We start from the raw sequence: 19,486 nt of genomic DNA on the forward strand, positions 1-19,486 counted from the left end.
GGGGTAGGGTGGGATGGGGTGGAGTGGAATGGAATAGAATAGAATAGACACAGACACTGGTTGAATTATATTCGATTGCTTGTGTTTGCATTAGATTGAATTCCAGTATGACGTGGTCACTCTCGCTCAAGGTACCAGCAACTTCAACTCCCTCTTTCACTTCTTCTCTGTTAGTAAGAAATAGGTCCAATATAATTTTCCTCTAGCTCCCTCATCTACCTTTTGGATAACTAAGTTGTCAGCTAAATTGGTTAGTAATCTGTTCAATCTCCCACTTGCTGCAGAGTTTGTTTCCCAGTTGACATCAGAGTAGTTAAAGTCTTCCATTACTATTGTGGTATATTTCCTACAGACATTTGTTAATTGATTAGCAAACAATACATCTATTTCTTCTGCTTGGTTGGGTAGCCTGTAGTATACACTTACAGCAATATCATTTTTTCCCCTTTTATATTGACCCATATGGATTCTTGGTGATTTTCATCCTAGAATAGAATTGGAATTGGAATTGGAATTAGAATCTCATTCTCTTTCCAATTCCTAGAATGGAATTTGTTGCTATTTTTCTTTCATAGAGGCCCAATAATCAGGATGCAAGTCATGAGAATATAAACAGTATTTATTTCTTTGTTTCTATTACAGGAGAACATCAGGCAAGGCAAGCAAGCAGTCCAGGATATCAGTATATATACACAGTAGGAGGAGTCAAAGGTAAGGAGGAGTTAGTGGGAGGGACAATTGATGTATTAATGATTAACCCTTACATGGCTTTAAGTATGTACATATAGTTAGGTATTTTCCATGTGTAACAGAATTGGAAAGGGGATGGGAGTGCAGTGCAGTGCAGTAATGTAAAATAATACAGTGGTTAACTAGACTACACTGTAGACTAGACTAGACTAGACTTGACTAAACTAGACTAGACTAGACTAGAGAATGGGAGTGGAGTGGAGAGGAGTGGAGCGGAGCAGAGCAGAGCAGAGCAGAGCAGAAGATTGGGATGGGATGGGATGGAATGGGATGGGATGGGATGGGATGGGATGGGATGGGATGGGATGGGATGGGATGGAATGGAATGGAATGGAATGGAATAGAATAGAATAGAATAGAATAGAATAGAATAGAATAGAATAGAATAGAATAGAATAGAATAGAATGTAACTATATTAATGCCTAAAGTTACATTTGTATTTTCATTTATGGATATAAAGATTTTATTTTTGTCTTGTGGCTCATGCCTTCCTGCCCCAGGAGGCACTCACCTGTTCACATATGTGACTGTCTCATTATCATTATGCAATTAGCCAGTTTCTCTCCTCCAGATCCTATGGGATCCATGGAAAAAGGAGGGACAGATTCTGAAGGATGCTATTTATCATCCCCATGATATTCCATCCCATGGCTTGATGCCTCAGAGCTCTGTGAATTGATCTGATAGTTCGTTGCACTTGCTATTTGTGTCTGAAAAACATCTCCAGATGACAGGTCGGTCTGATCTACTTCAAAGATCTTCTGGCAGACAGAGGCATCTGTACACAGAAAGAAGAAACTCATGGAAGATGTTAGTTTTCTTGGAGTTGCTGTTAATAGTAATGCCTCAAATTGTGTGCAAGAATCCTAGCCTTCAATGTGGCCATAGGGAGCCTCTTCCGATTCGTCACACATATCACCAACTCGGAGACATCAACATCGCTGGCATCATTTCTGCGTTGTTTACATTTTCTACTCCCATTGATTTCAGTCAACATCCTTCTCGGGCACTTCAGGATGGACTTATGTAAGTACTTCATCCATTCATTGTCAAGTTCTGGATCTTACTGTTAAATTATATGATGCTTGAACTAGAGATGGAGGCTTGAACTATTTTCAATGTATTGTAATGACAAAAGCTCCAGAAAGAAACATTTGGATAGGATAGGATAGGATAGGATAGGATAGGATAGGATAGGATAGGATAGGATAGGATAGGATAGGATAACAAAACAAAGATATTGGAAGTCTTCAAGCAGTAGAACCTATACCATTTCAGACAAATAGTTGTCCAATCTCTTTTTAAAAACCTCTAGGGTTGGAGCACCCACAATTTCTGGAGGTAAGTCATTCCACTGATTAATTGTTCTCACTGTCAGGAAATTTCTCCTTAGTTCTAAGTTGGTTCTCTCCTTGATCCTTTCTTCTTATTCTGGCTTCAGGTGCTTTGGAGAATAGGTTGACCTCTTCTTCTTCATGACAGCCTCTTAGATATTGGACACTGCTGTTTATTTAATGTGAAGTTATATTTAGCTTCCGTTTCCCCATTAAGTTGAAAAACGTTTATAATAAATCACATCTATATACTTATAACCGTAGAGATATGAGTGGCTTAATTTATGAAGCTGTAACTACTGCTAAGATCTCGGGAGTAGGATATATTTTCCATGATAACTATTTTCATTCGATATTTCTGGTACTGAAATTCAGTAATTTCCTCCTGATATAAGCCATTCTTAAAAGCTAAGGTTTGAAACTGGACCTTTCTTGTGTTTTCAGAAATAATGCTTCCAATTTTTGTCTCAAAAATAACTCCAGTTCCAGCAGGGGTATATATGAATTAGTGATATGCTTTACATTATCCAAGATCTTAGCTGAATAGTGAAAATATGACACTTAAGAGCCACGGTAGCGCCGTGGTTAGAGAGCAGTACTGCAGACTACTTCTGCTGATCATTGGCTGCCAGCAGTTTGACAGATCGAATCTCACCAGGCTCAAGGTTGACTCAACCTTCCATCCTTCCGAGGTGGGTAAAATGAGGATCCAGATTGTTGGGGGCAATAGACTGACTCTGTCAACCACTTAGACAGGGCTGGAAAGAACTGTGAAGTGGTATATAAGTTTAAGTGCATTGCTAAAACACATTCCATTAAACATGTTGTACAGAAAGATTGCAAGTGCCATGATATGAAGCAAACTGTTCTTAATGTTGTTGGTTTTTTTATTCTTTACAGAGTATTTTTTCAGAATTACCAGCATGTCCTGGCCTTAGTGTTTTCTCTAAAAGAGATCAATGAACATCGTCAGATCCTTCCCAATATCACGCTGGGCTTCCACATTTTTAACAGCCATTTCAGTCCAAGCTGGACTTACTTTGCTTCGATAGTGCTGCCTTTCACTCATGGAAAATTTATCCCTAACTACAAGTGTGGAGTCCCCAAACCTTTGGCTGCAGTGATTGGGGGACCTGATATCTCTCTTCACATGGCAGCTATACTGTGCATCTACAAAGTTCCTCAGGTAAGAGGTGCTAAATATATATATATTATTATTATTTTGCAATACTTCCACTGAAGTCTGCATGCTTTGTTCTCTAAAAAAAAGAATCAATTTTCAGATTCCTTGATATTATTTTTAATAGAATAGAACAGAACAGAACAGAACAGAACAGAACAGAACAGAACAGAACAGAATAGAATAGAATAGAATAGAATAGAATTCTTTATTGGCCAAGTGTGATTGGACACACAAGGAATTTGTCTTGGTGCATACGCTCTCAGTATACATAAAAGAAAAGATACGTTTTTCAAGAATCATAAGGTACAACACTTAATGATAGTCATAGGGTACAAATAAGCAATCAGGAAACAATATCAATATAAATCGTAAGGATACAAGCAACAAAATTACAGTCATACAGCCATAAGTGGGAGGAGATGGGTGGTGAGAACGATAAGAAGATTAATAGTAGTGCAGACTTAGTAAATAGTTTGACAGAATTGAGGGAATTATTTGTTTAGCAGAGTGATGGCATTTGGGAAAAAACTGTCCTTGTGTCTAGTTATTCTGGTGTGCAGTGCTCTATAGCGTCGTTTTGAGGGTAGGAGTTGAAACAGTTTATGTCCAGGATGTGAGGGATCTGTAGATATTTCCACAGCCCTCTTTTTGATAGGATTATGATAGCAGCATGAGTAATCATAACTCTGAATAAACGGTGGAGATATTTGACATGGCTAAACATTAGTTGCCACAATATCAAAAAAGATGTTGAGACTCCAGAAAGAGAGCAGAGAAGAGCAACAAAGATGATTAGGGGAGTGGACATATGAAAAGCAATTGGATACATCTAGTTTAATGAAAAGAACGATGAAGGGTGACATGATAGCAGTGTTCCAATATTAAGAGGCTGCCGCAAAGAAGATGGGGTCATTCTATTCTCCAAAGCACTTGAAGGCAGGACAAGAAGCAATGTATGGAAACAAGCCTCTGTTGATCCTAACACAGGTGCGTCTGTCATTCAATGGCGGACCTGAGGCCACGATAAACCAGCAAAGAGACAGGAAGCAAAGAAGAAGATCAGAGAAGACAGTGTGAGACGAGGGATTTATAACAGCCCCAACTACTGTAGAGATTGTAGTGACTCAGATCTGGAAGAGAACAAGGTCGGCCGTGTCAGACGAAAGGACTCACTGAAAGAAATAGAGCGGCGATTGGAAGGGAGGAGACAGATTGAAAAAGTGGAGAACTGACAGGTCAGCATGGGAGAATAAGAAGAGCGCTTTATAGGTGTTACAGTGCAAAGAGAAAGACCGGCGGGACACTGTAAGTAGCAATAAAGCGGGAAGGGGGGGAAAAAAAAGCAATGTTGCTGTCAAGAAGAGACTTAAGGATTGAAGAGGAAAGAAGCAGGAAGTGCAGTCATTGCAAGGAACTGACGGAGAAAGAAACAGAAGGGAGATAAATGGATCAAAGAGCTAAAAGAACTGAGATCTGAGAAATATACCTGGAAAAAAACGTCTTATGTGGATTTCTAACTATCTGTGATAAAGCTGAGAAATTGACTATTTAGAGTGGAGAAGAAGATTGAGGCTGAGAGGACTTTGGAAGTTTAAACAACAGGGACTTTCACTAACAAAACAGAGTAAAAGAACATTGGATTTAGCCTTTAAAGGCAAAACATTTTATTTCTAGTTTGATATTCCTTGGTGACTTCTACCCCCCCCCCTTTTTTTTCCCTTTTCTCTTTCCCCCTTTATGGTTGACAGAGTAATATTTAATATCTAATTAATATGTAATTATTATTCAGTAAATAAGTAGAAATATATTTGTGATATAAATTAGTAGTTGATTGTTAACCAATTAGAAATTAGATAGTAGCAAACTAAGATCAATTGTATATTTTAATGAATTGAATTAACTAGATATATTGATTAACTATACTTATAACTAAACTATATTTATATATATATTTACTTATACCATATTGAGATATACTTATGACTATAAGCAAATTGATTAATTTATTACTGACTGATATTTAGACTGCCTAAGACGATATTAAAAAGTGTAATAAAGATAGCCAAAGGAGGCAAGTAGATCAGGGGATACCAGTGGATGTTAATTTGGAGGAACATTGACAGGATAGTGAGAGACCAAAAAAAAATCCTGAAAGATATGACAAGTCTTGCTTCAACAGTGCTGAAAACAGGAAAGAAGACAACCTCTAATCCTACAATCACTATGACTTCTCCTGCAACCCAAAAATTGACGGAAGGATTATCTAAAGCAGAAAAATCCGTGGTTATTCCGACAATGCAAACTATGCAATCCACCCTGACATTAATCCAAGAAACAATGATGAAAATGCAAGAAAAAATGTCCAATAATCATGCTGAGTTGAAGACAGATATACAATGAGATACAAGAATCGATCCACGATAATGAAACAAGGGTGGAACAGAATGAGAAAAAGCTCGAATCAGTGGACCAGAAGTTGGTGGCGCAAAATAGAGAATTAGAGGACTCAATCATCCAATTAGAGATGGAACGGGCGGCCTTTTACTTGCGCTTTCAAAATATAGTGGAAGACAAAGAGGAAGATCTGGGGTAAGTGATGGCAGAGATGATAGCGGAAGCTCTGGAACAAGATAAGCAGCAAATAATAAGGGAGCTGGATGAAGTCTACAGAGTACAGACCAATTACACTAGAAGGAACAAGCTTCCAAGGGAAGTCCACATCAGGTTTGCTAGGAAGAAAGTCAGAGATATACTGTATAATGTTACGAGGGAGGAACCAATGATATATAAGGGGAAGGAAGTAACAATGCTGAAACAAGTTCCCAGAAGGGTTAGGGAACTAAGAAGGGATTATTGATTTCTAGCCATGCAATTGACCAAGAGAAATATTCTATTTAGATGGATTCTGCCAGAAGGTATGATAATTACATGGCTAGGGAAGAAAATCAAGATTGACAGCTTAGTAACTGCACAAGACTTCCTCGACCAGCTAGTGGGGAAGGAGGAAGAGCAGAGTAGAGTGTGGAGGGGGTTAGTGTCGGTGTGGAGGAGGGCGATTCCATCAGGATTATTGGTGGGAGGGGCCGATATGGTGGGAGCAGGGGGCCACATCATGTGGTGGGGGCACGTGCCCCTGTCTTCAAGCGGTGACATGCTCCGGTCCCCAATGCTCATCTCGCTCCCTGGGTTGTCCAGAGTCTCAGAGCCCTGGTCTTAGGCTGATGCTGTGCAACGCCAGGTCCGTGGTCAATAAAGCCCCCCTCATTTGCGAGTTAATTCAGGAAGGGGGAGCGGACCTGGCGGGTATTACAGAGACCTGGTTGGGCCGGGAGGGGGGGAGTCCCCCTCGTTGAGATGTGCCCACCGGGTTTCCGCGCATTTCATCAGCCGAAGGCTCAGGGTAGGGGTGGAGGAGTGGCGGTTATTGTAAAGGAAGGTCTTAATCCTAGAGAGGCCACTGTACCTCAGATTGCCGGATGTGAGTCTCTCCTTGTGAAGTGGGGCCATGGGATGCAGGTGGGCCTGCTGGTTGCGTACCTGGCTCCCTGCTGTGTGGCAGCAGCCCTGCCCGAGCTCCTCGGCGTCATAGCCGGGGTGGCGGTTGAGACCCCCAGGCTAATGGTCATGGGGGATTTCAACCTGCCGTCTATCGGTGAAACGTCTGAGGTGGCTCGGGAGTTCATGGCTTCCATGACAGCCATGGACCTGACTCAGTTAATTCATGGCCCTACTCATATAGGGGGACACACTCTGGACCTGGTTTTTATCTCTGGTCAGTGGTTAAATGGTCTTGATATAGGGGATATAGTCATTGAACCCCTGTCATGGTCAGACCATTCTCTCCTTAGACTTGACCTTCTGACCACCACACCCTGCCACAGGGAGGCGGAGCCGACTAGGTGGTTCCGCCCCAGGCGCCTGATGGATCCTGATAGGTTCCAAATGGAGCTTGGGCCATTTCCTGAGACTCTGGCTCACGACTCGATGGAAGACCTGGTGGCCACCTGGGATAGGGCGGCCGCTGGTGCTTTAGATCGGGTCGTGCCTTTGCGGCCTCTGACCCAGCGCCGAATCGGCCCAGCTCCTTGGTTCTCCGAGGAGCTGAGGGAGATGAAGCGCCGGAAAAGATGCCTAGAGAGTAGTTGGAGGGCTAGTCGTTCTGGATCTGACCGAACACTAGTGAGGTCTTATATCAAGACCTACTTAGTGGCGATAAAAGCGGCGAAGTGTAACTACTGCTCCGCTCTTATCGCGTCGGCAGATAATCTCCCAGCCGCCTTGTTTAGACCCGCTCCCTTCTCCATCTGGGAGCGCGGGAAGACTCCTTGCAAGGGCGTGCTGAGGATTTTGCATGTTATCTGCACGATAAAATCGCTCAGATTCGGGACGGCTTGGACTCTGACTGGGTGGGTTCAGGTGATGTGTCTGAAGCGGGTCTTGAGAATGTCATCTGGGAGGAGTTCGATTCTGTGACTCCCGAGGACGTGGACAGGATGCTGGGGAGATTGAACGCAACCACATGTTTATTGGACCCGTGTCCCTCCTGGCTGGTGCTGGCTACCCGGGAGGTTACACGAGGCTGGCTCCAGAGGATTATTAACGCTTCTCTGAGCGAGGGTGTCTTGCCTCCCACCTTGAAAGAGGCGGTGGTGAGGCCCCTCCTCAAGAAGCCTTCTCTGGATCCGGCTGTTGTGGCAAACTACCGTCCTGTCTCCAACCTTCGCTTTGTGGCGAAGGTTGTTGAGAGTGTGGTTGCGCGACAGCTCCCACAGTACCTGGATGAAGCTGTCTATCTGGATCCGTTCCAGTCTGGCTTCAGGCCTGGGTACAGCACGGAAACGGCATTGGTCGCGTTGGTTGATGATCTCTGGAGGGCTCGGGACAGGGGTTGTTCCTCTGTCCTGGTCCTATTAGATCTCTCAGTGGCTTTTGATACCATCGACCATGGTATCATGCTGCGCCGGCTGGAGGGGTTGGGAGTGGGAGGTACCGTTTTACGGTGGTTCTCCTCTTATCTCTCCGACCGGTCGCAGTCCATGTTGGCAGGGGGGCAGAGGTCGACCCCGAGGCACCTCGTTTGTGGGGTTCCACAAGGGTCGGTCCTCTCGCCTCTCCTGTTCAACATTTATGTAAAGCCGCTGGGCGAGATCATCCGTGGATTTGGGGTGCGATGCCATCTGTACGCTGATGATATTCAGCTGTACATCTCCACCCCAGACCACCCCAACGATGCCCTTGAAGTGATGTCCCGGTGCCTGGAGGCCGTGCGGGTCTGGATGGGGAGGAACAGGCTTCGACTCAACCCTTCCAAGACCGAGTGGCTGTGGATGCCGGCGTCCCGATATAGCCAGCTGGTGCCAACTCTGGCTATTGGGGGCGAGTCAGTGGCCCCCACGGAGAGGGCTCGCAACTTGGGCGTCCTCCTGGATGCACAGCTGTCTTTAGAAGAACATATGACGGCCGTGGCCAGGGGGGCTTTTTATCAGGTTCGCCTGATACGCCAGTTGCGTCCCTTTCTGGATCGGGACTCCCTATGCACGGTCACTCATGCCCTAGTCACCTTTCGCCTGGACTACTGCAATGCTCTCTACATGGGGCTCCCCTTGAGGAGCACCCGGAGGCTCCAGCTGATCCAGAATGTGGCCGCGCGGGTAATTATGGGAGCGACTTGGTGCTCCCATGTGACACCTTGCCTGCGCGAGCTGCACTGGCTCCCGGTGGTCTTCCGGGTGCGCTTCAAGGTATTGGTTCTCACCTTTAAAGCGCTCCATGGCTTAGGGCCCAGCTATTTGCGAGACCACCTTCTGCCACCGATAACCTCCCATCGGCCATTTCGGTCCCACAGAGAGGGCCTCCTTAGGGTGCCGTCAGTCAAGCAATGCCGACTGACGACCCCCAGGGGGAGGGCCTTCTCTGTGGGGGCACCCGCCCTCTGGAACGAGCTACCCCCAGGAATACGACTAATCCTGGACCTCCGGACCTTCCGTCGAGCTTTGAAGACCTTCCTATTCCAGCAAGCTGGGCTGGCTTGAAATTTTTAAAGGGTTTTTAAGGGGTAATGGGTTTTAAATACTTCGGGAAGCCAATTGGATTTAATTCTGTTTTAAATTATTTTAAATTTTGTATTGTATGTATTTTAATCTGGCTGTGCACCGCCCTGAGTCCTTCGGGAGAAGGGCGGTATACGAATTTAAATATAAAATAAAAAATAAAATAAAGAGTAGTAAAGAAGATACCAAAGCAGTAGCTCAAGAAGAGGAAATACATTCCCAATGGGAACCCCAGGAAGGATCTCTGGGAAAAAAAAAATTAGAAGAAAAAGAAAGCAAAGACACAAAAGAAAAGAAACCAAGAACCCAAAGAGTTACATGAGCAAATAAATACTAAAGTCGCCCAGGAGAATAATATATGGAAGATTGGAAATTAACATCAATTAATGTTAACAGATTGAATGAGAGTAGAAAAAGAAAACAAATATTTACAAAACTAGTCAAACAAAATGCCGATATTATATGCCTTCAAGAAGTCCACATACGTAAACAGGATGAAAGATATTTAGAATACAAAAAATTAGGGAAGGCCTTCACTTCACTAGCAGGAAAAAAAAGAGGGGGGTAGTAATATATGTTAAGGGAGGGATAATTGCAAAAAAAATATATGGTGATTCAAAAGGGAGGACGTTAATGATTGAGATAAAAAGAGGCAATTTATCAATATTATTGGTAGCTATATATGCCCCAAATAAAAATCAGGGAAATTATTATAAAACACTTCATGAACAAATACGTAAAATGGAACATAGCAAAATCTGTATTGTGGGTGATTTTAATGGGATTGTAGACCATGACAAAGACTACAGGAGTGGCAAAGGGAAAAATAAAAAAAGAGATGCCCTACCCAAACCGTTTTTTGACTTAGTGGAGGAAATGAACTTAATAGATATTTGGCGGGCCCTACACCCAAATGAGAGACAATTTACTTTTTATTTGAATCCGCAAATATCCTGGTCTAGAATAAACATGATGTGGGTCATCAAACAATTGAGATTAGAAATCGAGACTGCAGAAATCACACCTAATATATGGGCTGACCATAACCCACTAGAAATCAGATGGAGGGCCTCACAGAGAAAAAAAAGGAGGAGATGGAGATTAAATACACAACTCCTGAGAGATAAAGATTTCATAGATAAAATTAGGGGAGAATTAAAACTATTCTTCAAAGAAAATGATAATCAAGAAACATCCTGAGTTAATGTATGGGACACAATGAAGGCATATTTAAGAGGGATAACGATATCATATAATGCATATAAGAACAAAAAAACCCCGGAAGGCGCAAGATGCCCTCCAGGAAGAACTGGGGAAAGTGGAAAAGGAGATGCAGCAAAATCCGGGAGACAAAGTGATGAAAGAGAATTGGATAACGTTAAGACATAAATTGAACATATTAGAACAGGATGAATTGGCTTACAAAATTAAACAATCAAAGCAATACTACTTTGAAGATGCCAACAAACCAGGCAGATGGCTGTCGTATAAATTAAAGAAAGAAAACGAGAGACAGAGTATCCACCAATTGGAAGATAAGAAGGGAGAGCTGCAAAACAAAGAAGAAGCCAAGCTCAAAATTGCTCATGAATACTACATGGAACTCTATAAAGAGGAGGAAATTTCTAAAGAAAGTATAGCCCAGTACCACTCAGAAGATGAACTTGTATTGATAGGAGAAGAGGAAAGGGAAATGTTAAATAGAGAGGTTACGATGGAAGAATTAAAGAGGGCAACTTCTAGATTAAAAAACAACAAATCACCAGGTCTAGATGGTCTCCCAGGAGAATTATACAAAAAATTGGAAGATATATTACTACCAAAATTATTGGAGATTTATAATGAAGCCCTATTGGATGCCAAAATACCTGATTCGTGGAGGAAAGCTTACATCACATTACTACCAAAAGAAAGCACCGACCCAAAACAAATAAAAAATTATAGGCCAATCTCACTTTTAAATTCAGATTATAAAATATTTATGAGTATAGTGGCGGAAAGATTGAAAACAATATTAAGTGCCCTAATACACACGGATCAGAACGGCTTCCTCCCCGGCAGACAAATAAGAAACAATTTAAGAATAATTATTGACACTTTAGGATACTACAAGGCCCATCCTGGAAAGCAAATGGCCCTAGTCTTTTTAGATGCCCAAAAAGCGTTCGATAATTTAAATTGGGATTTTATGATTGAACAAATTAAAATAATGAAATTTGGAGTGAATTTTGAAAAAATGATAAAGACAATCTATAATAAAAAAAGGGAAAATATAATATTAAATGGAGACATGACTAAACCATTCCAGATATGGAAGGGGGTAAGACAAGGATGCCTCCTATCACCATTATTATTTATTATGGCCTTAGAAGTATTATTAAGTAGGACCAATATCTTAATATCTTAAAAATGACATCTTGGTTGATTTTCCTAAATAAATCCAACTAGTTGCATAATGTTTCAGTATATAAACAAAAGGCCACTAAGAGACTCAAATGAATATACACATTTTCAGAGGTTCACTTAGACCTTTCCATCTGTTTGTCTTCCTTTAGTTGACCTATGGCTCTGCTCCAGCCATGGAGAAAGAGACTCAAGCAGTCTTCTTCCAGCAAATGTTTCCAGATGAATCCCATGAACATAAGGGCCTCATGCACCTATTGAAGTACTTAAGATGGATCTGGGTTGGGATTCTTGTAGTAAAGGATGAGAAAGCAGAGAAATTTGTCCAGGAAGTGGTCCCTACTTTTTCCAAGTATGGCATCTGCACTGAGTTCATAGCAGAGTTACCAAACATAGATTTTTACAGTGATTTTACTGATGCCATGGATGAAGGACTACAGATATATCATGTTCTCATGAAGAGCAGGGCCAATGTGATAATCGTATACGGTAAAATTCAGACCATATCAGTTCTGAGAAGTTTCCTCCGGTTTTCAGAAGTGGAGGACATACCAAAGAAGCAAAAGATCTGGCTTATAAATGCTCAGACGGACTTCACCTCACTTTCCCTTCATAAATATTGGGACATCCATTTCCTACATGGGGCTTTATCCTTTGCAGTTCACACAAAAGAGGTCCAAGATTTCCAGGAATTTCTTCACAATCTAAGTCCAAACAATGACCGTCACGATCATTTTCGGAAAGATTTCTGGGAACAGGCCTTTGGTTGTTTCTTCTCTAGTTCAAAAACAGAGACATCTGAGGTAACTTGTACGGGACAGGAGAAGCTTGAGACTCTTCCTGCATCTGTGTTTGAAACACGCATCAGTGGACAGAGTTACAATATTTACAATGCAGTCTATGCTGTGGCACACGCTTTGCAATCTTTGTATTTATCCAAGTCTAGACACAGAACAATAGTGAAAGAAGGAAGGAAACAGTTTCACAATCAGATGTGGTGGCAGGTAAGAAACTACCCTATCTGTAATTTCAGTTTAATATTTTTATTGAGTTATAAAATAAAATAAGATATAAAATACAAAAGTAAATAGGAAAATGGTGGAGAGGGAGAGGGGGAAGAGAAGTGTGGAAGGATAAGAAAAAAAGAAAAAAGACACATTGAATTCTGACTCTGTTGCAGTAAAATAAGGCATTAACATCAAATCACAACTTATTTGTTTTCTCATAATAAAATGAACAAGCCATTTCTATAAAGATCTATCAGTCTCATCGGTAAAATCTGAAATCAAAGTTTCATTCTTTCCCACTTCAAGCACAAAGCTCAGAAAATGCCTCCATCTGGAAACAAAAGTAATTATATTCAAGGGTGGGCTTCAAAAAATTTTTAGCAAGGGGTTCTCTGCCTGGTTGCTGGGTGGGCGTGGCCTAGTTGATCTCCTGCACCATGGCTGGGGGGTGTTTTTCCCCTCCCCAGGCTCTGGAGACTTTCCTCGAGCCTCTGAGAGGACAAAAATGGCCTCCCCAGGCTCCGAGGGCCCTCTGGAGGCCGGAAACAGAAAACAGGCCCATTTCCGGCGTTCCTGAACTTCCGGTAGGCTTGTTTTTTGCCCTCCCCAAAGGCGCACACCCTGCACTTACCTGCATCCAAAATGGGCCACGTGGGGACTCCTGGGAGGGGCAGGGTGGGGTGGGGCCAGCCAGGAATGGGATTTGAGGGTTCTCTGAACTGCACAGAATCTTAGCTCGAGGTTTTCCCGAACCCCTGCGAACCCCCAGCAGCCCTCCCCTGCTTATATTCTTTTCTTTAATCAAGATAGTCAATTTTGCCATTTCAGCCAACTCCATCAACTTCTGCAACCATTTGTCCATAGGGATGAATCGAAGTGTCTTTCCATTTTTGCACATAAAATAGTCTTGCTGCTGTTGAGATATATAGTAACAAAGTTCCAATTTTTTTTCCCCAGGCCTTTTTCCATTAGACCCAAAAGAGAAAGTTCTGGTTTCATCTTTATCTCCATTTTCAAAATTTTCTGTATTAAAATATGAATCATGCTCCATTTTTTTGTTTGTTTGATCACATCATATCTGTCGTTTCAAGATCTGTCCACCATATTCTTTGTGGGGATTGACCTTAGTTCTAAAAGTCGCATTGAATTAACCATTTGAAATACTTAGACTGTGTTTCTGTCCATGACATTGACTGCCTCCAAGTACAAAAACCTCTTGGTAACACATGATGATTCTTCCAAGTGGATTTCTTTATTGTTTCGCCCTTGTAGGCAAAATCTTGCAGGACTGAGCATTCTACTATATGTCTCTACTATACACCGTGTGAACTATAAGGGAGGGGGTTACCTTCATCTTCTTTCTCCCAAATGAATTGCCTTTTACTTCTCTGAAATGCTCCCCCTTCATCCTGGGAATCGACCTCCTTACTACGTTCGATCAATCTGCCATAAATTTAATCTGCAAGTTAATGGAAGATGTGTTCTACTCACTCTACATCAGGGGTATAAAACTCAAGGCCTGTGGGCCAGATTAGGGTGCTTAGATCTTGTCCGTGGGGCTACCCTGGAAACAGCAAAGGATTAGACCCACTGTTAATTGAGGACTGCACAGTTTTTTAAGCAAGGATCTCATGTGATCACAACTTACATCTTCCTTCCAGCTTCCATCAATCTAGAACTAAGGAGAAATTTCCTAACAATTAGAACAATTAATCAGTGGAACGAATAGCCTCCAGAAGTTTTTTAGCCTTATATACGTCTTATTATTTCACATATATTTATCAGAAGTCATCTTTACTTTACTTTTTACTTTACTTTTATTTGATTTATATACCGCCCTACTCCCGAAGGACTCAGGGCGGTGAACAGCCAACAATAAAATACATACATACAAAATTTAAAAAGCAGAAATAAAATCAAATTAAATAGTTTGGCCCAGACAGATTAAAAAATCCCAATCAATTTAAAACAAATTAAACTTTGAATATTAAAAATATTAAAAATCATTTAAAAAGAGGGAGAAAGTTAGGCCAGGCCCGCCTGGTGGAATAAAAAGGTCTTAAGAGTGCAGCGGAAGGTGCGCAGATCCGGGATCCTCCGTATCTCCGGGGGGAGCTCGTTCCAGACAGTAGGTGCCCCCACAGAGAAGGCTATCCCCCTGGGGGCTGCTGGTTGACATTGTTTGGCCAACGGCACCTGGAGGAGCCCCTCTCTATGAGAGTATACTGGCCGGTGGGAGGCTATTGGTGGTAGTAGGTGGTCCCGCAAGTACCCAGGTCCTAAACCATGGAGCATTTAAAGGTGGTGACCAAAACCTTGAAGCGCACCCGGAAGACCACCGGGAGCCAGTGCAGCTTGTGCAGGAGGGATGTTACATGGGAACGCCATGTCGCTCTCATTACCACCCGCGCGGCTGCACTCTGCGCCAGTTGGAGCCTCCGGGTGCTTCTCAAGGGGAGCCCCATGTAGAGAGTGTTACAATAGTCCAGGCGGGAGGTGACGAGGGCATGAATGACCGTGTGTAAGGAGTCCCGATCCAGAAAGGGACGCAACTGGCAGATCAGGCGAACCTGATGAAAAGGTTAGCAATTAAATTACAAAGTTTAATGTTTAAACGTTTTGCTGTAGAATTTACAATTCTATGTAAATTTTATTTCAGTAATTTGATATTTTACCTCCATGTTGGAATTATTGTTATGTTATTTGTTTGATCCTGGCCTACAGCTAAAATAAAAGTTTTTATATTTTCTTTATTTAAACATCCATATCTACATTTTGAATATATGAACTTTTTCTCTCTTCTCTGTCCTTTTCTCTCTCTTTGTCCCTCTTTGGCTGTCCCTGTTTTTCAGGTTCATTCTTTTCTGAGAAGTGTCAGATTCAACAACAGTGTTGGTGAGAAGGTCTCCTTTGATGAAAAGGGAGAATTCATCGGTGGATATGATATTATCAACTGGGTCACATTCTCAAACCAGTCCTTTGTTAGGATCAAAGTTGGGATGGTAGATCCCACAGCTCCAGAGGACAAGTTCTTCAATATTTCTGTAGATTCCATCACATGGCCAGTAGGCTTTAATCAGGTTAGCTGTCTGAATGTAGACTGGTCTGCCTTCATGTACGTAGCATAAAAATATATTTATTGATGAAAGTCTTAGAGCACCTTCTCTGAACTAACTAAATACCAATGTTCTAGAGAAGGAAAAAAAATATCTATAAGAATGTTTACTTTTTTAATAGTTGGCATAGAACAGGAGTGTCAAATTCAAGGCCCGCTGGAGGGATCTGGCCTGCAGAATGTTTAGATCTGGCCCGCGGGGCTGCCCGCCTCTGCCAGCAAATATGGAGCTCATGGGGGCTGCATCCGTTTTCATTTGCAGAGCTCTGTAGGAGGTCATTGTTCTAACCCAGCCTTAGCAGAACCAAAAATCAGATTCCTTGTCCCGATAAAAACGTCTTTATTTAATTACTGTGAATTCATGGCATTCACACACAAAAAAGTCCAGGCAATAATCCTTCCAAAGGTTAATTGCAATAACAGACTTTATCAATCCTTGGATAATTGCCAGGCCGAGAGCTTCCAGTCGCAAAGTGTAAATTAATTCCTGGTAAGTAGCGTCTCTCAAGCACGAACCACGATAAGCAAATCTTCCAAACGAAATACAAACCGTTGTCTCCTGCAACCACCACTCCCCTTTTGATTCTATTTATTCCGCGGCCAGGGAGAGGCTATTCAGCATCCACATGTGCCTTTTTCACCAAGTCGGCCCCTGTTCCTCAGTCATTCTCCTCTCCTGACAGCTCTGCGCATACGTGCATCTGGAATAGGCACCAGCTGTTCTTCTTCACCACTTATCTCTGACTCTGAAGGCAGCTGGGCCATGTCAGATGGCCTTGGCTCTCTCTGCTTCTGATGCAGAGCATCCAGGACTGGCCCAAGTTCCTTCCCAACCTCCCTATAGTCCATTTTCCAGCATCTCCACTGGTAGCTGGCGGGCCACAACAGCAATCCCAGCCAAATATGGAGTCTGGGGGGGCCCACAGGTGCCCCAGACACAAGTGATATCGATCTGGCCATGCCCACCCTGGCTATGCTCACCTGGCCATGGTCCCTGCCCCCCTCCCCAAAGTAAACACAACCCTGATGCGGCGCACAATGAAATTGAGTTTGACAGCCTGACATAGAATATTGTACTCATTACTTTGGCCTTTGTTAACAATGCATGATTTTAAAGTAAGAGCTACAATCCAGTGTACTAAATTTCATCAGTCTGGTGACTGAAAAATTAAGAAATTGAGAAAAAACATCTTTAACCAGCACAAAAATTATCTTTGGAATCTGATGTTGATGGATGTAGAAAGCCATCTATACCAATAATTGAAGATATTTAATGAATTATTATTTCAGACGAATTAGATCTCAAATCGATGTAATCACATTACTTCTCCTTATCAATCCATTTTATGCAGTTAATTCCACAGTAACAATATCTCTCCAAGCACTTTCTTTTTCCTCTCCATCTTAAAATAATCTTCTTCATTCACTGATAGGCATTGCCTCTATCTCTCTGTAATGATCCCTGTGAGACAGGATACAGCAAGGAAAAGTTAGAAGGGAAATCGTTTTGCTGCTATGCTTGCCGTCTGTGTCCAGAGGGGAAAATATCAAAGGAGAAGGGTAGGAAATTTCCAAATAAAATGTGACTAAGACATGAAGGTATAACAATGTCTATAATCCCATTGTATCAATTCCAATCGATGTGTTCTTTTCCAGATGTGGATGACTGCTCTCCGTGTCCAGAAGATCAATATCCAAATCCCGACAAAAATATGTGCATTCCAAAGCGGATCACTTTTTTGTCCTATGAAGAACCCTTGGGGATCAGTCTGACCGTTCTTTCCCTTTGCTTTTCCTTAATGACAACCTTGGTCATCACAATCTTCATGAAATACAAAGACACTCCCATCGTCAAAGCCAACAACCGGAATCTCACCTACCTTCTCCTAGGTTCCCTCCTCCTCTCTTTCCTGTGTGTCTTTCTATTTCTCGGGAGACCCAATACGATGGTGTGTCTTCTTCGACAGCCAGCTTTTGGCCTCATCTTTTCTGTGGCGGTTTCTTGTGTCTTGGCCAAAACCTTTGTGGTGGTTCTCGCATTCATGGCCACCAAACCTGGTTCCAGATTGAAGAAATGGGTGGGGGGAAGAATGGTCACTTTCATTCTTCTAGCCTGCTCCCTTGTTCAAATGTGTGTTTGTGCTGTGTGGCTGATAACGTCTCCACCGTACCCAGATTTCGATGCTCACTCAATATCTGAAGAACTCATCCTGGAGTGCAATGAAGACTCAGTCATGTTCTACTGTGTTTTGGGCTTCATGGGTTTTCTTGCTTTGGTTAGCTTCTCTGCTGCTTTCCTAGCTAGGAAGTTACCTGACAGTTTCAACGAAGCCAAATTCATCACCTTCAGCATGTTGGTCTTCTGCAGTGTTTGGCTGTGCTTTATCCCAACCTATCTAAGCACAAGGGGAAAATATACATTGGCTGTGGAGATCTTCTCCATGATCTCCTCCAGTGCTGGATTATTGATGTGCATCTTCCTTCCCAAGTGTTTTATTATTGTGATGAGACCTGAATTGAACGACAAACATCAGCTCATGAAGAGAAAGTTTTAAGTTTTTTTAATATTTCCATTTGCCTGATAGCCTTTAGATATAGATATGGGAGATCTTCCCCACCCGCACCTTTAAGCCAGAGAACAATGTGCAATATAGAAGATTGGCCTTTTATATTGCCCTGTGTCTGAGATTTAACATAGATTTAACATTTTTTTTAACAAAAAAAATCAGAACTTTTTTCCTTTCTGGAAGGCAATTATAAATGGGGACCATAAAAGCATACAAGTAAACAAATGATAGTACAAATTGATGTATGGACATAGTTCATGTATGATGGACAGCTCTGACTAAATATATGGATTAAATATGGATTGTGAATTTGTCTTGACTGATCATCTGGAGTTAAATACAAATGCACTTTTTATTTTAAAATTTAGGGCTTATGAATTGTTTCTGAAGTTAGCAAACACTCGCAGTTTTCTACTGTACCTCATGTGTAGGGGTTACCTATGAAAAATGAGCTAAATTCAAAAGATCTGCCTGGAATTTGCAGAGCTATTGCAACTAGGTGATCTGAGAAACTATCTCACCCCAATGAGATGACCATGGGTGTACCCCAGATCATCCAACGCTCAATTTGGGATAATGGTCATACTCCAGATATTATTATCTTTTTCAAACCAATAGTAATATGATCTGGTGGGGGAATCTATCATTATCCCTGTCATGGCCAGACAATGCCCTGATGGCTCTGAGATTTTTCAATGCTCACCTGTTTGAATAGTTCATCCTTGACCACTCAGTTGGGTTTCAGAAGGAGCTTGAAGATATCCTAGAGATTCTGCTGTATAGCTCTGTGGAGATTTTTTTCACAAATGGACAATGTCCTGTGGAGGCATTTGTCCCAAATGGAATAAGAAAGCAGGCAAGGCCCTGGACAGGATCATGCCTGGGTGCCTCTTTCTGATGTGGGGAGTGAAGGTGAAGGTGCTGAAAAGGGCCAAAAGTTGGTAGAGTGCCACTGGAGGAAAACTAAGAATGATGTTGCACTGGGTGAGATTATCCAACACCATGGGATGAGATATCATCAGCTTCTTCAGGTCTAACCAGTTAGTTTTGAATGGTTTTTAATAATATCTGTTTCA

Source organism: Pantherophis guttatus, chromosome 4 (genome assembly GCF_059756535.1).
Source record: "Pantherophis guttatus breed Tessera chromosome 4, ASM5975653v1, whole genome shotgun sequence".
Lineage (NCBI taxonomy): Eukaryota > Metazoa > Chordata > Lepidosauria > Squamata > Colubridae > Pantherophis > Pantherophis guttatus.